Raw genomic sequence first — 23608 nt, forward strand, 5'->3', positions numbered from 1 at the left:
TGACATAATTGCACAGGCCTAAGAAGCTTTGCCTTTGTTTTATCGTGAGTGGTTTAGCCGTGTTCATGATAGCTTCAGTCCTTTCTGGGGTTACCTTTTTCCCTTTGTGTGAGATTAGCTGGCCTATGTACAGCACCTCTCGCTGACAGTATTGTAACTTTTCCTTATCAACTTTGTATCCTTTCTCAGTCAGGATTGTCAGTAGCTGGACAGAGTCACGCCTGCATTGTTCCTCAGTGATGCTGCAGATCAGAATGTCATCCACATACTGCAAAACAACACTGTTTACTGCAATATTGTTTAGGTCCATTTGCAGGACTCTGTTGAAAATGGATGGAGACTCACAGTACCCCTGAGGCAACCTTGTGCTTTTCAGGCGCATTTGTCTGAAAGTAAATGACGTCAGATCTTGAGCGTCATGGTGCAACGGGATTGAGAAAAACGCATTTTTCAGGTCAGTCACCGTGAAATATTTTGCCTCATTTGGTATGTTACACAGAATTGTGGATGGATCAGAGACTAAAGAGAATTCGGCTTCAACTATATCGTTTAATGCTCGTAAATCTTGGATTAAATGCCAAGACACTTCCTTTGATTTCTTGACAGGGTAAAACCTTGTTGCAAGGAGATTCTGACGTCACTAGGATGCCCTGCTCCATCATGGCGGAAATTGTCTTTGCGATCCCCTCATCTGCCTCTCTGGACATGGGATATTGTCGCACTCGTGGTAAAATTGCTCCTGGTTTCAGTTTAATTTTTACTTCACCTGCCCCCCTCAGCAGGCCTACGTCATAGGGCCCTGTAGTCCATACCGCGACAGGCACTTGGGCCATGTCCTCGTCAAAGTATTCTGGAAGTATCAGCGCCAACATCATTCTTTGTGGTACCTCCCATTTGATCATTTTGACCCAAAATGTCAGACTTACTTCCACCCTCGTCTCTTCCAGGTCAGGGTGTTCTTCGAACAGATCGTCATCGGTGACGTCAGTCACTCGATACCCTTCTTCGATGGCGATAATAGCACACCATTGTCTGCCTTCGTCATCATATCCTTCGACCAATACCACTTTCCCTCGTACTGCGGCAGATTGTATCATTAAGGGAAATACTTGTCCCTCCTCTTCGTGCATAGGTATTCTTGGTCTGAATAGAAACTCATCAGGTGTCCTCATAGTTCTATCTGCGAGGCCTGGCAATCCCGCCATGAGCACCCGCACCCCATATGGCTCTAACGGTATAGCTCTCATGGCTATATGTCTGGAGTATGCTTTGATCATTTCGCACACGTTTGAATAATGCATTCCTGGAGTGGAGCACACTATACCGTTCTCGGTAAACGAGATTGTCATATTCAACTTAGTCATTAAGTCCCGACCCAGGATGTTTACTAGGGTCTGACATGAGTATAATAAGGGTACATTCATTTCGCGCTCTCCCCCAGAGACTGGGAGTGCGTCTGTAAAGGAAACTCTACTGTGAGCTTCCATGAAACTCTGAGTATCCATGGCCTCGCCGGACAAGGAAAACCTGCCTTCTCGTATGCACGAGCGAGTCGAACCCGTGTCAACTAAGAAGGAATATTCTTTACCCCTTATGACAACATTCACCCTAGGTTCCCTATTAGGGTCTGGTGTCACTGATAGGATAGAACACATCAGAGTCCCCCGTGAGCTGTCCTATTTCATATATAAGTTCGGCCCACTATATACTTGTTGATTTCCCCCAGCCCCAGGGTTGACTCCCCCTCCGGAGCTAGTGCCCTGTGACATTTGCGGTGGTGCCTGCTGGGATTGTCCCTGCGGTATGTTCCCCATGTGCGGGGGCTGAACAACTTGCTGTGCACCTTGCTGCAGGCCTGGCGCCTGCTGCTGCACTGTGTGATTTTGTGCAGTGCCCTGCTGCGGGACGGCAGGCTGATTCACCATGCCTGCCCCATCCCTTGGCTATTTTGCCACATGCCTTGCCTTCTGCACACACGCGCCACATGTCCTGTCATTCCACACAGCCAACACACTTGCGGTGGTCGGGCCATCTGTCCATCTGGCATAGCTAGACCGCCCATCTGCGCATTCTGAAAGCCATTTTGATTATTCTGAAAGCTTCCCTGGTTACCTCGAAACCCTCCCTGATTACTCTGCCATCCTCTTCCTCCAAAACCCCTTCCCCTCGGGTAAAATCCTGCGTTACCCTGATTGTTCTACGATGGGTTAGTCGCTTGCTGTGCACTTGGTTCAGCTGGGCTCATCAGCATGGCTCCCTCGAGAGCATACTTTGAGAGTTTCTTTTGCACCAGCTTTGCCTCCTCACTCTTACGGGTTGCTTCCCTTTTCTGATTCTTTTCTTGCAGCAATCACAGTAATGTGCAATTGTCAACTGTATTTCGGCCCATGGTTTTGCTTCTACTCCTACCAATTTTTTTATCTGCTTCTGCACTGGTACAGGCAACCCCTGGCATAATATGTGGTAGAATACAGGGATAGATTTCGACCAAGACTCATGCGTTTCGAGCACCCACGCGTCTTGAAAATTCTGGATATAGATTAACGGATCCTCTGACTCTTTAATTTTCCGAGTCATTATAGCCCCCATATCAGAAGTGTCTGGATATAGCGTTCGCAGCGCTTTCCACACTGCTGCCCTACAGTTATTAAATGGCGCTCCGTCATGGGAGGTGTTAGTTAGGGTTACCCTAGGGTAGCCTGCCCGTTTCCATGCATCATCTGCTCTTTCATCAAGTATGGCAATTAGGAGGCCCTTAATGTCCCCTATAGCTAAGGTGGCACCCCCCTGTCATTTTCTCTAACTCATGTATCCACTTTCCGGCGCCCGATGTCAGCATTGAAAGCTTATTTTTAAGGATCTCTCAGTCCATGTGTGGCCATGGAATATATTGTGGTCTTGCTCCCCCCTTTTCTAGCAACGGGAATTGGAATGCGCAGTCTTCCTTTTCCTTCCCCATAGCTCCTCTGTCTACAGCTGGGGTGGCATTCCCACCTTTCCGTCTTCCTGGCAATGCCCTTAATCTGTCTGCATAGGTAGGTACTGCCGCCCCCCTCTGACCGTGGTTTGTTCCTTCATGTCGGCCGGACTGCGCGGCAGACTTCGGTGTCCTACATGTGGACTCGCTAGCGTCTGACCATCGTGCCCCTCGGTCCCCTGGGGACCGTTTTCCGCACTGTCTCCCTTCCTCGAGTGCCACATCCTCCATTTCCCCACCGGAGTCAGATCCTGAATACTCCCAGTTTACACAACTCCTTGCATCTCCTTCGTTCTGCCCAATTTCCACCCTGTTTAGGGACAGTCCCCTGCTCCCACTACTTCGAGTGACATCCTCAGTGTCATATAGCTGAGTGCTCTCCAAGCGCTCATCTTCCCTTCCCCCATCAGATATCTGCTCTAGCCCCATCTCATCGTATATTTTATCAATCATTTCCCTGATGTAGGAAGGTCGTCATATGCTGTAAAACAGCTTTAGACAGGGACCCATTCTGTGGCCAAGGCATAAACATCTTGTGGGCAGTACCCTTAACACACTCTATGCTATACTTCTTGAGTTTTGGTGCATGTTTAGGTAGTTGCATGCACAGATGCGCAAGTGGGGTGACCTCCTCCATTTTCGATTCCGCTACCAACAATATTTATACAGTTTGTTATCCTTCTACCAGTATGAGCGAGCACTGGATACGCAAGCTCCAATCCAATCTTTTCCCGGCAAAATTTTACTATCAATTAACTCAAAACCATCAATTCATTGGCAATTCCCTCTCAGTTACAGAATCACGTAAAACCAAATTTCATTTCACACAATCAATAATACAATTATTTTACATTCGACGTACAGCAAAACACATCTGACAGACACTTGACAGACTAGACAGACACCAGCTGGTCATACATATACCTGCCTTCTAATTAATACCCCGACATGGAGTTTAAACCAACTCCTTTGATGCGTCTTTAAACGTCACCGTAGTCTATTTGTCCCTTATTATATGGGCTATGAGTTCACGCTTCTTCTGACCGCTGTATTAAAGCACAGGAATAAGGTGAATCCTTACGTTTTGATCTCAGCTGCCCCCCTGGTAATCCTTCGTTTTTCTCTCAGGTGTCCCCCTGGTATCCCTTTTTTTTCTCTCGGGTGTACCCCCAGTATCCCTTGGTTTTCTCTCGGGTGTCCCCCTGGTATCCACTCTTTATCTCTTATGCTCGAGTCATTACCCCCTATATATATATATATATATAGTCTTCTCTACTTCTGACTATTTTAATTTTTTCTCCGCCACCCACCGTTCCCTTACTGGCTCTAATGCCTACACGACATTTGCCAAAGTAACGAGTTTGTTGTTTCACTCACCGATCGCATCTTTTCCTCTCTGGAACTTTGTGATCACCGCCCCTTCCTCTTCCAGCCTTTTAAGGGTTTTTTCGTCCGATTGGCTGCCCGTGGAAATGAGAAGGGTTATGCTTGGAAAGGCGGGTTCCTTCAGACCCACTGCAGATTTTTTATGGACTTACTCTATCATTGTCCACGGGGAGCTTCTCAGTCTACTCACCCGGAATGGCGAAAGGACTCGTGATGTTGCAGAAGGCCCAGAGTTACTTTGTGCCGTCGTTCTAAGGTGTCTTGGTATTGTATAATCAATAATTAATGGCCGAAACCATCTTCACGCTCCCAAGTGTTCAGGAGGAGAGGAATTCACTGACGGGCCCATAGGTCAGCGCTCATCCTCTAGAACTTGTAAGACAAGATATCTGCACCATGTGAGGACAGGGGGTGCAGGATTCACTTACTCCAACACGACTCAATAATGAGGACTCAGTAAGTTGGCAAAGGGAAGTCTGTTTAATGACAAGTACATCAAACAGAGAAACAAATTGAAATCAGCAGCATTGCGATCACCTGTCTCCCTCCGACTTCCTCGAACTTCAGTTGAACAGCAATAGTTATAGGCAAAACTTGTCATCACTGACGTCTAATTCTAAAAAAACTTGACATGCAATACAATTGGTTAGGAAAGGAAACTTAAGTATAGGTGCTATATCTGTATATGATAATAGAGCATGCGGATTGGATAATTCTTATTGGGTGGGTGTCTACGCCCATCCCACTACATCACACGTGATTGACGTCACCACAAGTACAACGTCTTATTGGTTCTACTATCTATAGGACTCCAGATAACTTGGTCCATTGTGATTGGGCAGGTTACACCCCTAGACATAAATCCCCATTTTAATTAGCGGCATGCAGAATGGACACCCATGTGCCTGGTGTCCCAGGTTTCACCTTGCCTCCCTTCCACCAATCAGTATCTTAGGGCTATGTGTCAATTAGTTGGCTGGGTATGGCCTCGAAACTGTAGCTTCTTATCAGGAAAAGTTATGGCATCCTCGGGTCCTGGATGACATCAGGCGGTGGTACTCATTCGCGCCTGGCTGGTCATGTGTTAGTTCACCATGAATCTGCTTCAGTTTCCACATTTTAGTGTATTTAATTCTGTTTCAGCCTCGCCACCTGCATGGGCCCCCCCTTATCTTGACCTTCATGGGGAAGGCTGGTATGCTTTGAAGTTTGAGTCTTGTTAGCTGACGCTCTCCTCCCTTTCTCTGGTTGACCTCGATTTCCTAGGCATGAGCCGCTCTTTGTTGAGTTTCGATTCCGCTCCTTCTCTTGCCTTTGGCTGGGTTATGAAACTTGGCCTGTCAGGCCTCTGGCAGCCTGGGTACATTTCTGCTTTTACAAAATGGAGTCGCACTTGTATAAAGTGCCTTATTGAGGTAGATATATAGTTGCTGCTTGCCGCTCTAATCTTCTACTAAGTATTGCAATCAGTATCGATATCTTTGGCTTCTTGCTTTCCAAGTCTATTTACACACGTTTAACAGGTCGGTTGCTACCATCTCGACTCGTAGCAACGTTTCCTCACGTATTAACATCGTCTCTTCTCTGTGTCCATTACATTTATTTTCGTAGTTATTCGCACTGGCATGCTATCTTCGATAGCTGCTTTTGTTCATTCACAAGTTTGTTCAGGCCCTTGAGTCATTTCCACTGGCCTTCCATTAGGGCTCTTTGGGTTTCTTCATGGACCGTCTGTAGGTACTCTTCGCTTCGTATCAGCGGCTGGTACGGCTGTCTGATAGAGTACCGTGCTGCCCAGGGTTGTTTGGTTATGGGTGCTTCAACAGCTATGGATCTTCTGATGTATACTGGGCAGAGTCCCAGTACAGCTCTTTTTTGGTTCATTTGCTCCTCCTACATCACATACCTTGGCGAGTACGCTCCTGGTACCTCAAAATGAGGCGATGGGGTGCAGGCCATGTCTGGGACCTCCTCTACACAATGCTCTTGAATGTAGCAAGACACCATGAAGAACCAGCAGAGCGTCCCGAAGCCAGCAAAGTTAACAGCTGGAATGCAAAAACTGGTAGGGGCATAAAGCTTGAAAGTAAATACAAGTTTATTGGAGATACTGATTGTGAGCTAACCAAACTTGATGATACGAGTAATCTTCCTCGTGGCAGTACTTGGCAGGAGAGTGAACCAATGGGCCTAGCTAAAAGGGGAGGAAAGTAAGGGTTTGGAACTCAAGGAAGATAAGTGTCTGGGACCCAAAGCAAAACCAAACAAATACCTGAGGGAGTAGCCCTCAAGACAGTGGCAGCGATAAGCCCACTGGCTACCAGGGAAGGGTCTGGGACCCTGTCCTTAACCCCAGTGGGGGAGAAGCTCACTGGCCACCAGGGAAGGGTCTGGTACCCTGTCCACAATTTCAGTGGGGAAGAAGAGCTCACTGTCCAGCAGGGAAGGGTCTGGGACCCTGTTCACAATTTCAGTGCGGGAGAAGAGCCCACTGGCCAGCAGGGAAGGATCTGGGACCCTGTCCACAATTTCAGTGGGGAAGAAGAGCTCACTGTCCAGCAGGGCAGGGTCTGGGACCCTGTTCACAATTTCAGTGCGGGAGAAGAGCCCACTGGCCAGCAGGGAAGGATCTGGGACCCTGTCCATTGCAGACAGTGGGGAAGAGGAAACCACTGGTGATATAAGAAGGGTCTGGGACCCCCAACAAAGAGGCATTAAAACAGAGAGGAAATCTTTCTCATTGAAGTGGCAGAGATAAGTCCACTAGTCATAAGAGAAGGATCTGGGATCCTAAGAAGACTTGGGACATTGTTGAGAGCAAGTTACAGAGGCAAAGCCGGTATCAACCTGAGAGCACTGAATATCAAATAATACCAAGAGAAGGGAGTCATTCTCCTGGTAGCAAAGCGGAAGTAGAGAGACATCAGGGGAAGGGAGTCATTCCCCCTGGCTTTGTGTGTCAGGAGCAGGCCAAGAGAAGGGAGGCATTCCATTGAGGAGCAGACCAAGAGAAGGGAGGCATTCTCTTGATCCAGAAATAAAAGCCAAGTTGGTGATGCCAAGGGAAGGGAGTCATTCCCCCTGGCCTTGTTGAGCATTGTATCAAGACAGACCAGGGGAAGGGAGTCACTCCCCTTGGTAATATTGGAACTGGGACAGAATCACACCAGGAGAAGCAAGCCATTCTCCTGGAGAGAACATTGTATAAAGACTGTTTCGAAACCTACAAATTAGGGGGAGGGAGTCATTCCCCCTGGTGTTTCTTTTTTTGAAGGAACATTTTGGTTAAGCAAGAATCCCAAAGCAGGAGAAAGGAGCGACTATCCATAAATAAGGAACTTTATGTTACTTTACTCTTTAGTTTTAGAGTGTGAGGGATAGAAGTAGGGGTTTGACACAGGATGGTGGCTTATACTGTTACAGGCATCTTGACAGACCCTTTTTAGCATTTGTTTTGATGCAGGAAAACCATTTTAGAAGTTAGGGATAGTGAGGACCTCTTTTCCATTTTCCTAAATAAAAGTCTATAACCAAAATCATGCCACCTTTGTGTCAGTGTCCTCCTTTGAAACCCTTACATATAGTGTCAGAGGGATCTCACAAGTTGTTACACCTAATAAGGTTATCGGTTCTATATCCCGACTCTCGTACGCTGCGCGAGCTGTTTTGGGTGGTTGCGGAACAAGCTGCAACACTCTAGCGTTTTTGCCGGATCTCAACCGATTGTTGGCCACGACCCCAGACTTCCACACAGTATATCCGGACATTCAACCTGTGGCAACGCGCGTTGCTTCTCTCTTCCTGAGTAGCTGTACGCTCCGTAAATTCGTGTTAGATTTCAGTCTGATCCTACTACTTACTTTCCTCACTTCTTAGTGCTTAACGCTGTTATCTCTAATAGCTGGTGACGTCCTTTATTTCTTCTTAGTTAAACCAACCGGGCTTCCAGCCGATTGTCTTTCCACCATTACAGGTCCTGCTAGTCTCTTTAGAGACTCTTTCAGGTGCGTTACTACGTACTTATTCATTCTCTGGGCATTCTTTATTATTGTTCTTATCCTATTTTCCCCGTAGCACTTCTGATTCTAGCTACTGCACAAGAAGAAGTAGGAGATCCTACCCGGAAGTACAGGAAAGGGATTTTCCTTCGGTTTATTGGCCCAGGCGGTAAGGGAAGCGATTTTGTGTTTCTAGACAAAACCACTTGCCCAAACTTGAAGATAAATAACCTTATCCTTCTTTAGCTCATTTAGATTAGGAGTGAGCCTCTACCCGCCTTTTTCTTACATTTAGGATTGGCCGAATAACACCCAGGTAATCCTTGTTTTCACCCTATTCTCATTTCTTATTCTTTCTACTCTCAAGTACTGACTAGTCTGTTACCTTTTGTATTACTACACCCAGTTTCCTGTTCCACTGACGATTTACCAACGACCTTGTGGCTGAGGCACATCATCCTAGCTGTCCTCAGGATTCTACGAACCCTAGCAGCCCAGCACAGGTCTTTTTCCACCCGTCTGGGGTTTTCCCTGGGGACTCCTTTACGTCCCGGCTCTTGGAGCGGGTGGTGAAGGGATCCCTAGGAGGAACCTCATTAGTCTTCAATAGAACAATTTCAAGCTCCAGAGAACAATCAAGTCTCGAGGTGGGTAATATCTTGTATGTTGACACTTGTGTTTGATGAATAGTACAAAGATTGGAAGTTAGACATTACAGCAAGCAACGCCCGATTGGCCCAGAACTAAGGGTTAACATACAAGTATATTATTGATCATGGACCAGCAGATCCAACAGTTGATAACGGCAGTACAGTCTTTGACTGCAGAGGTTTAGAACCTCAAGCAGGAAAATGCCAATCTACGGCAGACCCAACAGAACCAGCAACAGGCAGCTCAATATGCAGCTCAACAGGCAGCTGTTAATAGAGTTCCTCCTCATTGTTCTGAAGTTCCTCCGGGGCCCTTGCCCGGGGGTCAGTTTGATGGAAATCCGCACAAGATTAAGGAGTTTCTTGATGCCTGTTCTATTCAGTTTTCCTTTAAAAAAAAAAATTTTTTCATACTGACCGGGATCGAGTTGGATATATGATTTCCCAAATGGTGGGTCCGGCTCTAGCCTGGGTCACTCCTCTGGTTATGACAAATAACATCATTCTTGACTCCTATCCCGCTTTCTGTAACAGTATTAAGACAATGTTCGGAAGACAGGAGATAAGAATTGTGGCTCAGGAACATCTGCTAGATTTAAGACAGGGAAATAGGGACATATTGACTTATATCACCAGATTCAAACAAATTGCTAGTGAATCTACATGGTCAGATGATGCCCAAGTAACCTTATTTCGGAGGGGCCTTTCAGAGGAGTTGAAGGACGAGATTTCTAGAGTACCTTGTCCAACCTCCCTTACTGAGTTTATTACACTTGTTATGCAGATCGACTACAGATTGAAGGAAAAAAGTAGTGAAAGGCGTAAAGGGAAATTCACTCGTACTTTTTCTACTCCTGTCTCTACCAATAAGGCAACAAGTTCTGAAGAACCTATGCAGTTAGGTGCAGCAGGGAGAGGGCCCCTTCCTCCAGAAGAAAGGGCTCGCAGAAGGTCACATGGGCTATGTATGTATTGCGGTTCTAATACGCACAGGGTAAAAGAGTGTACTGTGGCTCCTCCACGAAAGTCGGGAAACGCCAACGCCCGGCCGTAGGAGAAACCGCGGTCCGGGATCCTGTTTCTAATCCAGGTTCCTCTATCCTTTTGCAGACTTTTCAAGACAGTACTCCACCGGCCACGAATATGCTGGTGTTACGTGTTACTTTGAAATTTGGAAATCATGTTCTAGCTGAAGTATCTGCTCTACTGGATTGTGGCGCAGCTGGTATTTTTATTGATGATGGCTGGGCTATGCAACATCATATACCCAGGATTGCCAAGGCAGAGGCTGTTCCAGTAGAGAGTGTTGATGGTAGCCCTCTAATCTCCGGGCCTATTATCAGCCAGACTGGCCCGATATCAATGGTTATTGCAACTCATCAGGAGTTCATTACTTTGGACATCATACGAGCAGCTCATTATCCCATTATATTGGGATTACCATGGCTTCGGAAGCATAATCCTTTCATAAACTGGACGGCTGGGTCATTCTTTTTGGGTTCAGAATTCTGTTTAACTCATTGTATCGGTCACACGGAGGAGGGGTCTTTAGAAGCCTTTCCTCAAGCTGAAGCCCCTAGGCAGAATACCTGCAGACCGGTAACGTCGCTTAATTTTGTAGCAGGTCTCCCTATGGAATATCAACAATTTTCTGAAGTTTTCTCCCCGGTGGAATATACACAACTACCACCTCACCGGAGAGATGATTGCGTCATTGATCTTATCCCGGAACAACCACTACCGTTTGGCAGGATGTACATTTTGTCCACTTCGGAGAAGGAGGTTTTGAGAGACTATTTAGACACTAATCTAAAGAACGGATTAATAACTGAATCCACCTCACCGGCAGCAGCGTCCCTTTTCTTTGTTCCCAAGAAAAATTCTACGGAGCTTAGGCCATGTATAGATTTCAGAGGGTTGAATAAGATCACCATTCCAGATATGTATCCCATGCCTTTGATCCCGGATATCTTGGAAGCCGTCAAAGGAGCAAACATTTACACTAAATTGGATTTTAAGGGCGCATATCATCTAATCAGAATAAGAAAGGGTGACGAGTGGAAGATTGCCTTAGGGACCCCTTTTGGACATTTTCAATATCAAGTCATGCCATTTGGATTATCCAATGCCCCGGCGATCTTCCAGCAATTTATGGACAATCTATTCTCAGATCTATTGCTTCATTATGTCATAGTTTACCTTGATGACATCTTGGTATTTTCTAAGAATAATTCGGAACACAAGATTCATGTTAAAGAAGTCTTACAAAGGCTACTGAATAATCATCTATATTGCAATTTTGAAAAGTGTTCTTTTCACCAACCTAAGGTAACATACTTGGGTTATATTATGTCTCCTCAAGTCATTGCTATGGACCCTGAAAAGGTTACTGCTGTTCAAGATTGGCCGATTCCCAACTCATGCAAGGACATTCAAAGATTTGTGGGATTTTCAAATTTTTATCGTCGGTTCATACCTAACTTCTCTTCTCTGACTCAGCCCCTTACCAACCTTCTGAAGAAAGGTATTCCGTATCTCTGGACTGAGTTGACACAAAAGGCCTGTGACACTTTAAAAAGAAGGTTCTCCACAGCACCTATTTTAAAAACTCCAGATCAATCCCAGGGTTTTATCATCGAAACAGATGCATCTCAGTATGCTTTAGGAGCGGTCTTTTTACAAATGGATGAACAGGATGTAGAACGACCCATCGCATATCTTTCCAAAACTCTTTCACCAGCAGAACTGAATTACACTGTACTTGAAAAGAATTGCTGGCGATTAAAAGATCTTTCGAGGAATTGAGGCATTTGTTGTTGGGAGCCCAACATCCAACAGAAGTAAGAACAGACCATCAGAATTTACAGATTTTGCAATATGCTCAAACCTGTAACAGCCGACAGGCTAGATGGGCTCAATTTTTTTCCCCTTTCAGAATTGTATTTACTTTTATTCCTGGGAGGAATAATTTACAGGCTGATGCCTTGTCTCGTAAGGATGGTTATCTCAATCGGTCGACTAGACCTGAACGTATCTTTCCTTGTCTAGCTATGAGTTTGGTCAAATTCCCAAATTTCGTACAACGTCTAGAACAACATTCTGGCCCTTCCACCCTAAAGTCACTCACAAAGAAGGAACAAGGCACCCTTAGTAAAAAGGAGGGATGTTATTTCAGGGGTGATCAAGCTTATGTACCGACAAAATCATTACAAAAAGATGTTCTGTGCATGTGCCATGATTCTAAGACGGCAGGCCATCGTGGTTATGCTACCACTTATGAATGAATTTTTCGATACTTTTGGTGGCCATCTCTCAAGGAGGACATTCGTAGTTATGTGGAATCTTGCCCACATTGTTTACAGTCCAAAAGTCCTAGACATTCTTCCTTTGGAACTTTGGTAAAGACCCGTTACCTGTGCGACCTTGGCAAATAATCTCTACTGATTTCATAGTCGAACTACCACCCTCAGGAGGATGTTCCACCATTATGGTAGTGATTGACTCGTTCACTACACTGGCTCATTTTCTACCACTGGCAGCATTACCATCGGCAGCTTTGATGGCACGTACTTTTATTTCTCGAGTATTCTCCCTGCGTGGTTTACCTGAAACTATAATCTCGGATAGGGGATCCCAGTATACTTCCAGATACTGGAAACATATCTGCCAAAGATTGGGGATTACTCGAGCGTTAAGTTCAGGTTATCACCCGCAAACCAATGGCCAAACTGAGAGACTGAACCAGACATTGGAAGGTTACCTAAGGAATTACATTTCTGCTGCTCAAGACAATTGGCAGGATTTGTTACCAATTGCTGAGTATGCCTACAATAATTCTTACCACTCTGCTATGAAGACATCTCCATTCTACTGTACCTATGGGTTTCATCCAGCGTAATTTCCAGTGAAGAGAACAGAGGATAATAAAATTCCGGACGTTGACTCTTTATTAAAACAGATTCATCATGGCCAAGAGATTGCTAAGGAAGCTCTGAGGAATACCCAGGACAGAGTGAAGCGGTGTGCTGACCGACATCGAACCCCTCCGCCAGGATTGAAACCAGGGGATTGGGTTTGGCTTTCTTCTAGGTTTCTTCCCCAACATTTGAGACCCTCTAAGCTTTCACCTAAATGTATGGGTCCCTTCTGGGTGGTGGCTCCCATGGGAACTGCGGCATTCAAACTGAAACTTCCTAAAACATGGGCACACATACATCCGGTTTTTCATGTTTCTCAATTAAAACCAGACCGACGGGGTGCATTCCATCCCTGTTTCTCCACTCAGCCTGCTCCAGTTATCACATCCACAGGACCGGAGTATGAAGTCTCAGACATTTGCGACTCCCGCCTTCATCGTGGGAGACTCCAATATTTAGTTGACTGGAAAGGTTACACCGCCTCTGATCGGACCTGGTAACCGAAATCAGCAGTTCATGCACCACAATTGATAAAACATTTTCATCATAGACACTCTGGAAAACCAGGGGAGATTAAACCTAAGAGGGGGCATACTGTTGCACCTAATAAGGTTATCGGTTCTATATCCCGACTCTCGTACGCTGCGCGAGCTGTTCCGGGTGGTTGCGGAACAAGCTGCGTCCTTTATTTCTTCTTAGTTAAACTAACCGGGCTTCCGGCCGATTGTCTTTCCACCATTATGGGTCCTGCTAGTCTCTTCAGAGACTCTTTCAGGTGCGTTACTACGTACTTATTCTTACGGCCCTTTACTTTTGATAATCATTCTCTGGATATTCTTTATTATTGTTCTTATCCTATTTTCCCCGTAGCACTTCTGATTCTAGCTACTGCACAAGAAGAAGTAGGAGATCCAACCCCGAAGTACAGTAAAGGGATTTTCCTTCAGTTTATTGGCCCAGGTGGTAAGGGAAGCGATTTTGTGTTTCTAGACAAAACCACTTGCACAAACTTGAAGATTAATAACCTTATCCTTCTTTAGCTCATTTAGATTAGGAGTGAGCCTCTACCTGCCTTTTTCTTACATTTAGGATTGGCCGAATAACACCCAGGTAATCCTTGTTTTCACCCTATTCTCATTTCTTATCCTTTCTACTCTCAAGTACTGACTAGTCTGTTACCTTTTGTATTACTACACCCAGTTTCCTGTTCCACTGACGATTTACTAACGACCTTGTGGCTGAGGGACATCATCCTTGCTGTCCTCAGGATTCTACGAACCCTAGCAGCCCAGCAAAGGGTTTTTTCCCCCCTGTCGGGGGTTATCCCTGGGGACTCCTTTACGTCCCGGCTTTTGGAGCGGGTGGTGAAGGGATCCCTAGGAGGCACCTCATTAGTCTTCAATAAAACAATTTCAAGCTCCAGGGAAAAATCAAGTCTCGAGGTGGGTAATATCTTGTATGTTGACACTTGTGTTTGATGAATAGTACAAAGATTGGAAGTTAGACATTACACAAGTTGGGGAAGGGGAACCCTGAAATACTCCAAATTGAGCAGTCAGGCCACTGGTCCCACTGTAGCTACTAGTGAATCTGTAGGTTTTGACTTGCACAGTACCCAGAATGTTTCTATCGAGGTGGGAGAATGCCAGTACATTCCCACAAAGTTAATCCTATTTCCTCCTAAAGGTATGATGATATGATATGATATGGCATTTATAATGCGCCTATACACAAGTGTTTCAAGGCGCAACGAGGCAAGGGAGGGGAACAGAGGGAGGACGGACAACGATCCTAGTAGACTAGGTGTCATTCAGATTGAGCAAGTGCGTAGGAAGGGGGCAGGTACAGTGCAGTACATGGCAAAAGATGAAAACAATAAGTAACAGCCAGCATGTGGCAAGTGCATGGGTATGTGCATACATCAGATGTCAAGGGCTGGTAAGGGGACGGTAGGGATACAGAACAGTCCCCAAGTGTGGGGGTTGCCGGGTGGGCAGTGCATGTGTGTGATGCTGGCGGCGGAGGGACCTGGGCCCGAGATCAGAGGGTGTCCATGTAGCCAGTGCAGTTCCAGTTACAGCCAGGAGGTCAGTAGAGGAGAGGAGGAGAAAAAGCAGAAGCAAAGAGAAAGGTTTTAAGGTGCTTCCGGAACTGGAGATAGTTCTCCTCAAGTTTCAGGGAGGCACGGAGGCTGTTCTAGAGGGAAGTACCAGCCAAGGAAAGAGATCTACCACGAACTTGTTGCTTGGAGAAGCGACTAACCCTGAGGGAGTTGGAGGCTGATGAGCGAAGAGCTCGAGAAGGAAGATATTTAGGAAGAGAGAGTTGAAGGTATTGAGGCCCCAGACCCCAGAAGGCCTTGTGGATGATGCAGAGGGCTTTGAACTTAATCCTCAAAGCCACTTGGAGCCAGTGCATAGATTTCAGTCCTGGAGGGATACAATCCCTGGGCTTGAGGCCAAGGACAAGTCTTGCAGTCCTGTTCTGGATAAGTTGCACAGGGCGGAGAGTAGAAGCAGGCAGATTTAGAAAGAGGCTGTTGCAATAGTCCAGCCAAGAGAGAACCAGGGCTCTGCAGACAGTGATCTTCTGGGGGAAGGAGAGGAAAGGGAGAATACCTCTGAGGAGGTGCAGCTGGTAGTGTGACCTCTTAGAGATGTCGGAGATGAGAGGAGAAAAGGAGAGTGTGGTGTCGAAGATGAGCCAGAGGTTTTTAGCCTTGCAAGTGGGAGCTGGAAGAGGGAAGAGAGGCCTGCCAGAGAGCTACAGGGAAGGAGGGAGCGGGTGTGCCGATGAGGAGAATCTCAGTCTTACTAGCATTAAGGCAGAGGTCATTGGCGGCACACCCCTGGATAGCAAACAGACAGCCAGAGATGAGAGGAGAGGAGGAGGCCGAGGGTAGCCTGAAAATGAGCTGGGTGTCATCCGCATAGCACTGAAAGTTGGGGCAGAGAGTGGCGATGCAGTGGGCAAGGACTGGCAGGTATTGGTTGGACAGCCAGGGAGAGAGGTTAGACCCCTGGGGGACACCACAGGTAGAGAAAAAGATAGCAGAGAGGAAGGACCCAAGTTGGAGCTGGGAGGGTTGGTCATAGAGGAAAGAAGTAAGCCATGCCAGAGCCTGACCAGTGATACCCAGGTTATTATGGAAACGGTTGAGCAGGATGGCATGGTTGACAGTGTCAAAGGCAGAAGAGAGATCAAGTAAGATGAGGACACAAGGGGTGTTAGAGTCAAGGTTCAAGAGCAGGTCTTCACGGATGTTCAGGAGAGCAGTTTCCGTGCTTATGCCAGCTCTGAAGCCAGATTGATGGTCATGAAGACAACCAACAGATTCGGTGTGGAGATTAAGCTGGGAGATGGCCAGTCTCTCCAGGAGCTTGCCCAGGAAGGGAGTGATGGAGATTGGGTGATAGTTACCCGGGCAGGAGGGGTCGGCAGAGGGATTCTTAAGAAGAGGGTGCACAAGGGAGTTGTTCAGGGGGGATGGGAAGACTCCAGTGGCGAAGGAGTGATTGCAGAAATCAGCCAGGGCAGGAGCCTGGGAGTCGATGTGGTCCTTGATAGTTTTGGAGGAACAGGGGTGAACCTGTTTCGACAAAACGTTCATAGATCGGACTTGTCTAGAAAACTTTGTCTGCGGAGAACAGGGGAAAAGCAGAGAAGGAGGGAGGTGAGGTGGCTGCAGAAGGGCCAGAGGAAGAGCAGGGAGTAGTGGGAGAGAGGGGATAGGAGCAGAGTGAGGACAGGATGTACTGAGTTTTAGAGATCAAGTGGGAAGCCAGTGCCGTGTAGAGGGCCTGGGAAGGGACAGGAGAGGTAGAGACTGTGGCAGGATTGGCCAGTTCCTTTAAAGCGTTCAGCCAAGTTGTTAGATGTCGCAGAGGCGCGGGCTTGAATATGAGCTCTCTTCTTGGTTAGGACATAGAGCCGGTATTGCCTTTGAAACTGGCCATTTCCTCTTGCACACCCTGCACTTGCGTTTTAGGGTGACGAGGTCGGAGTCGTACCAGGAGTTAAACTTGGCTTTGGGCTTCAGGCGGATTCGCATGACAGGGGCAAGGATATCAAGAGCATCAGATATAGCAGAGTGGAGAGTGGAGAGGGCTGTGCCTGGGTGAGAGTCAGCCAAAGGGGGATGGGGGGGTGAGAAGGCGGCGGCGTAAGCCTCAGCTGACACACGCTTCATGGGTTGGATGACTGAGAAGGTGGGTGGCAGTGATGGAGGTGTCTTGGCCTGAGGGGTAGGGAGGGTGAGGTCTGAGGATAGGAGAAAGTGATCACTCCAGGAGAGAGGAGTGGAGAGAGGGACAGAGAGGGGAAGGTCTGAGGAGATCAGAACATCCAGAGTGTGCCCTCCAGAGTGAGTCAGGCCAGAGGGGAGAATGGTGAGTGAGAGAGAGTCTGAGAGGTCGCAAAAGAGTCCAGAGGGAGGACAGGAGGAATCCAGGTAGATGTTGAAGTCTCCAAGAAGGAGGAGTTGAGAGGTTGAGGCCAGGAGTGAGGAGGAGAGGTCCGCCCACTCCAATAGGAAGGATGAGATCTGACCAGGTGGCAGATAGATAGTAGCCACAGTAAGGGAATGGCTAGAGGAGAGAGAGAGAGCCTGCAGACGTGGCATTCAAAAGAGGAGTAGGCCTGCGTAGGAGTGACAGAGGCAGGAATCCACTTAGGAAAGATCAGGGCTGCACCCCCACCAGAGCAGTTGGACCTGGACACAGAGAGGATCGTGTAGCTGTCAGGTAGGACCGTTTCAAAGCTAGTGACAGAGCTGGCCGTGAACCATGTCTCGGTGAGACCCAGGACATTGAGGTCAAATTCTTCCAGAAGGCGGCAGATATCAGAGAAGTGTTTGACAGCAGAGCAAGAATTAAGAGAGGCAATATGGAGAAGGTTGCCATCCTTGAAGGACTTCCGGGGAGTGGTACAGATCAGAGGTATGCCCTGTGAAGGTGTAGAAGGAGCCCGAGAGGGGGCAGAGAGGGAGGGGGAAGGCAACATAGCCAAGGAGGAGGCAGAAGCGGGAGGCGAGGTAGTCAAGGAAAGGGGAGAGGGGACAGCAGGAGAAGAAAGGAAGTTGATGAGGCGTGGGAAGCATCTATCAAAGAGGTGAAGGTTGGCCTGAGGGCCTTGGACCAAGATGGTCCTATTAGAGTAAACATTAAAGATGACCTTAGAGGAATGGAAGAAGGCCAGGAGGTCTCAATGGGTGCCACCATTAATGGGAGAAGAGGAGAAAGGAGAGAGCACAGAGACCATATGAAGGGTCTATAGGTCTGGTGAAGGCACGACAAAGAGGATGTTGGTGAGAGTTTCCTTGGACGGAGGCACTGGTATAGGTGTCAGCGATAGGGAGGCTTGGGTTGGAGACCACGATGCCCTTTTTAAACTTCTTCCTACCAGATTTAGTGAGGAGAGCAGGATAGTCAATAGAGAAGCAGTTAGAAAACATAGGAGAGACAGAGAGCACCATATAATATATGGGAGAGGAGAGGGGTGGAAGGAGAGGGGGAGACACTAGCGAAGGACACTAGAGTAGGCAGACAACACAGCGAGAGGCAAGCAAGTTGAGCAATAGGACAAGACGACGACACTCAGGATTAAAGAGCTCACAAAATCACAATTTTAGACAGGTGAGAAGACACACCTAAGTTTGAGAATACTGAATGGGGGCGAAGGGGCCTAGTTTTCACAATTACATTTTTAAATACTGATACAGTGCATATTATAACAACACGGGGATAAACACACCTAAAATTGAGAATCCTGAATGGGGGAGAAAAGGCCTCGTTTTCACAATTAAATTTTTAAATACTGATACAGTGCATATTATAACACGGGGAAAAGCACAGCTGAGTTTCAGAGTCTGAAGGTGTATGGGGGTAAGCAGGGAAGCCTGTGGGACTAGCCTGGATGGCTGACTGGCGTCCCCTGTGTGCACCTGCAGACACAACATGAGCCGCAACAGTGGGAGCCGCCCTTTGCCTTAGGGGCTGCCCTGGTAGCACCTGTAATGAGGAGGGGGAGAACTTGTCAATCAGGATGGGGTGGGAAGGGTTGGAGGCGGGAGGGAGAGAGGGAAACAGCGACGAAGACCACTTAAAGGGTTCGGGGGTAGAGAAGCACACACAGAGGGAAAAATAAAACAACCAACAAATTTGAAAAACAGGCCCATGGAGAGTCTGAATACCGTTTGGAGCAGCCTGTAGTCACCCGCTCAGCCCAGCATGGAAGTGGCGAGCGTAGTGAACTGCTAGGCTACCTAGCTTGGCCCAGGAAAGACAGCAGCCAATCAGGATGAGGTGGGAGGGATGTAGGGAAACAGCGACGAAGACTACGGAAGAGGAGAGTGGGCAGGGGGAACACACACAGAGGGGAAAACGAAACAACCAACAAATTTGAAAAACAGGCCCACGGAGGGTCTCAATACCGTTTGGAGCAGCCTGTAGTCACCCGCTCAGCCCAGCATGGAAGTGGCGAGCGTAGTGAACTGCTAGGCTACCTAGCTTGGCCCAGGAAAGACAGCAGCCAATCAGGATGGGGTGGGAGGTCTGGGAGGTGGGAGGGATGTAGGGAAACAGCGACAAAGACTACGGAAGAGGAGAGGGGGCAGGGGGAACACACACAGAGGGGAAAATAAAACAACCAACAAATTTGAAAAACAGGCCCACGGAGGGTCTGAATACTGTTTGGAGCAGCCTGCAGTCACCGGCTCAGCCCAGCATGGAAGATACTTGTATCCGCCTTGTGTCCAAATCCGGGTTCACTGTAAAGGCATCAGGAAGAAGACACAGACAACTGAAGAATGGTTGGGCTGCAAACCTTTATTAAAATCACAATGAGGTTGGGATAAGGCCCATCTTGTCCTATGCTAAGATGGAATTTCCCTACCGAACTGAATCTAATGTTAGTCTGTGTCAGAAAGTCCAAAGTAAATGTAAAACCTTTACATCTATATGTTCAAACTATGCAGGGAAGTCAGCATCAAATGAAAAAGGGTTCAAACAAATGTTCAGAGCTTCTTCCATCTCTGGGTCTGAAAGGTATTTCTCCCTTCCCCAGTATTCCAAATAGTTCACTTTCAATCACAAGAGGTTCCCTTTCACAAGCTTTCAAGTCTCTCACTGTTTTCACAATAGCACAAATCCTCTGGATTCTTCCCAGCTTTCAGGCTCTTTGTATCTTTCATCGATATCATACATTTCAACTCTTTAAGTTCACAATGTACCATCTTCTCTTGATATTCAACCATAAACGTATAGATGAGTCAAGTGGCTTCTCTTTTGTGGCATGTAGTCGGTTTTCCGAACACGTTTGGACTGAGGATATCTCATACTCTTTTCTCACGCTGTCAAATGAGAAATTATATCGTACCTCCTATTGCAATGAATATATGTATATTGGCCTACGCCAAGCTGCTTGTAAGTCACTTGCAAAGAAATCCGTGTTGCAAGGTCCTGACCTTAAAATCAATGTAAGCCGCCATTTTAGGTCAATCTGCCATTTTAGGTTTGCTTTGTAAAGTCACCCTGCGAGTTAAAATGGTGGACGACGTCATTCTGAAATACAACATGGCCGTCTTGACCTCTGCATGTAGCTAATATGTAACTTGCCTGCAGGCCGCTTGTTGAGGTCGTGAACTGAGACCTTGTCCTTCGTTGACCTGTGTGTAAAGGATTACTCGTGTCAATGAAACTAATCCGCGAGCATATGTTAAGAACAATGTATTCAAATACTGAACTAAGAACACTTGTTTAACTACATTGTATTAATGTTTGAAAAGACTTGTATGAAGAATCCCAAAACACACAGTTGCTGTGTAGGCTTGTTGATATATGTATTAAAAGCAAACCAGTTACATGTGGATATGCGAACTCGACATGAACCCTAGATCAGTGATGTATTAGAAGAACATTAACCCGAAGTAGGGTTGGACATCGTGTTCGCAAATAGTATAAAAGAGCAATTAATTCTAAGGTACAGGGTCTCTCACTGAACACACTGAACCACGCTGGTGTTCGCTGTGTTGCACTGAGGGCCGATAGCTATCTGATTTTGTTCTGTTCTTTGTAACTGAATTAAGTATAAATTAAAGTACTTTGTATGTTCCTTTGTAACCCATGTCCGGTGTATTTCCTTTTGGGGTACTCAGCCTCGATATTTTGATTTTGTTTTCACAGTTGGGGCCCGAATAGGGACCCTCAAGATTGATGCCGGATTATCGAAGGTTGACCCTCGCTATCGGACCGGGATCGGACGGTGTGACGAAAAGGGGCCCCACTGAACGAGACGCAACACCTCAGCAGCGCTGCATGACCCGATCCCTGGACGATTAGCTTGTGGTCCGAGAACAGCATCTTGACGAGGGTCCACTTATCGAGGCGGGCAGGTTTGCCGAAATCACCACACACGAGGTAAGATTAGTTAGGTAAGATTTTTTGAAATCCGATCGGACCTCCTTAGGCTTGATCAGGTGAGTCGTGACCCGACTCTTAATATAATCCTGATAATTTGATTTTGGTGTATTCTATCCGCAGACACAATTATTGAACCAGGTAACACCAACAATTTGATATGCCTGGGAAATTGTCTACCTGCTTCAGGGCGTTGTTCCGCAGCGATAGACAATCTTTGGAATTTAGCCGTCCCGCACCACAGGAGGGGTCGCCGGCGTGTACTATGTACTGTAAGCATGGCATTGGAAGTATAGTATTTAATGACATTTGGAACAGACAAACCAGACATGCCTCCGAACTTCAGTGGCCAATGAATGGGAGTTTTGAAATCCCTCGTATTGAATATTTACAGTCGATTCTATTAAAGAAAAAGGATAGACCTGCTTATTTGATGTTTTGCAGAATTGGAAAAAAGAAGCATTGCAGCAACTTAAAAGTAGAGAAAAGCATGTGCACCGTCATAAGACAAACACCGTAAAAGCATTACTGTATGACAAAGATAAACAGTCTGAATCGACTAGGAATATGGATAGGGCTTTCTCACTTAGAATACAGAAAATGTATCCTTCTAAAGACCTTCGTGTTTCCGACGAATTCATAGACAAATTGTTAAATGAACGAAGGCCTGGTGCCTCTGCACCACCTCCGTATGTTCCTCTTCCTGCTGCTTTGCCTCTTCCTCCTGCTATTCCTGCTCTACGTGCTGTTGTTCCCGTTGTTCCTGCTCCTCCCAATGTTCCTCTTCCTCCAGCTTCTCCACCTCTTCTTATCGCACCTTTTACAGTACCTCCATTGAATTTGCCTGCCCCCTCTCTTCCAAGTGGTCCTATGCCGCTTGTAGCCGATCAGAGTGCGGGTCGGAGGTTGTCACTCGCAATACTGTACCACCAGAGAAGAAACGTGATTTGTTTGCATGGGCTAAGCATTGTATGGAGAGGGATGATCAAGCTAATGTCTTTGCCACACTTCATAATATGGATAGTTTTCCTGAGAAAAATGTTTTTATTAAAGGTTTAGGGATTCATTTATGTGTAATGTGGGGAAAATTAAATAAAATAGATCTCCCGCAGGGGTTAAGGGATCTAAATACTTTAGCGTTTTCTAGAGACACTGTGGAGAAAGTAAATGAGCATGTTGAGAGGATATTTGGGTATAGAAAGGAGTTGGAAAGGTTACAGAATGAGGATGACGAGGGGGAAAGTATGTATGTACAGAAACGGTTCCTTCCTTGTCAAAAATCAATATCTGAGGAAACACGAATTTGTACGAAGGACGCGCTTAGATGGATTTCAGATATATCGATAACTCCAGTTGAGGTATATGACACATATAGTCAGTATACGCCAGAAATGCAGAGGAAAGTGATACAGGTAATGATAGAGTACCTAAAGGATGATTGTGTAAAAAGAAAGATTAGTTGTCCCACAGAGTTAATGAGTATTTATAAGAGAGCTTTTTCACTTGACACTTCTTCGACTGCTTTAACGCTCGACCTAGCTCTGTTGCTTAGTAAGCGTTCGGAGACACCTAATTCTCAGTTGCCTATGAGAGAGATTCCTCCGACATTTGTCCCGAAGGTTGAGATTGCTGTAACGCTTACCTTAGACTCCTCGGGGACACCACTTGATATTCGGAAACTTCTCAGGGTGCGCTGTTATCTTATCCCAATTGGACTCTCTATCTATACATGAAAACAATTACCACACTCAATAACTAAGTGATTCCTAAAATAGGGAAAAAAGAATCACCTTCAAAATAAACTGTATTCTTCGGTTACCTTAGTTGGTGATTTGGTTAGCTCTCCATCCTGCTTCTGCGCAGGGGTGCGTGTTCTGAAGAAGGGACGTGAGGAGAATGGAATTATCCTTAAACTTCCAGAAATGTCTAAAGGGGTACACTTCCTAACAGTGTCAGACAGGAATGGTGTCACTAACCCTCTAAATGCAGAAACACCCTAATGTGTCTAAAAACTGAAGTGCACAACCCGCAACATTTTTGGTTCCAAAATGCGTAAACTTAGTGTACCTGATGACGACAGAAAAAACGAACACTAATGTTCCTAGAAACAATTCTCCACACAACCCTCTTAACTTCTGTGAGGTGAATATGGTTTGAACATTCACTTGCGCGAAAGAACTAATGTGTGAAAAGCAGTTGCTACTATAGGAACCATTAATCTATAGCGAGAACTAAAAGGGAAAGATACTTGCTGTGAAAACAACAG

The sequence above is a fragment of the Ambystoma mexicanum genome, chromosome 8, assembly GCF_040938575.1.
Source record: "Ambystoma mexicanum isolate Mex_15411 chromosome 8, UKY_AmexF1_1, whole genome shotgun sequence".
In the NCBI taxonomy this organism is placed as follows: domain Eukaryota; kingdom Metazoa; phylum Chordata; class Amphibia; order Caudata; family Ambystomatidae; genus Ambystoma; species Ambystoma mexicanum.